This window comes from Chrysochloris asiatica, unplaced genomic scaffold (genome assembly GCF_000296735.1).
Source record: "Chrysochloris asiatica unplaced genomic scaffold, ChrAsi1.0 scaffold00125, whole genome shotgun sequence".
Lineage (NCBI taxonomy): Eukaryota > Metazoa > Chordata > Mammalia > Afrosoricida > Chrysochloridae > Chrysochloris > Chrysochloris asiatica.
Genome location: NW_006408643.1, coordinates 8,092,032 through 8,092,654, shown reverse-complemented (window position 1 = coordinate 8,092,654; position 623 = coordinate 8,092,032).

Sequence of the window (623 nt, the reverse complement as noted above, 5' to 3'; positions counted from 1 at the left end):
ATGACTTCAGTCCTCACCTCTCTAATGATCATATTTGGTGTATTAACACCAACGGGCTGCTGTATTATGCCCTGTAGAAGAGAATTAGTTCCAAAACTCAGAAACAGCCCTATCTAAACAACCCCCACCCCCATACCAAAATAACCTTTTCACCTAGAAACATATGATCACCAAAGTCAACATCTCCTTGCAAAGAAGAAAAGAGTAAAAAAGTCTAAAAAGAGAAAAAAACCTATAATCCTGTTTATTGTATTCAGGTGCCTTTTTTTTTTTTTTTTTTTTACTTCCTGTAAGGAAAAGAAAGGAAGAGACAAAGGAGAGTGTCTTGGCTTCAACTGCAGGCAGGTTTATTGAGAGTAAACCTGGGAGGGGTACTCTTACGTCACCAAAGGAGTCTCTTCCAGACTGCGGTATTTAAAGGCCATGTGGTCTGGGTACAGTTCTGGTGAGTTTACAATGGACGGGACTATGGAGATTTGGGCAGGGGTATGGAGAATTTCCTGAAACCTAGAATTTCCGAGGCGGAGGGTCTCCAGGTGTAACAAAGACTCAAGCTTCCAGGGAGATAGAATGGGGAGACAGGACCCCATTCAGTGTCAACTGGGGGTAGTTGCAATGCCATT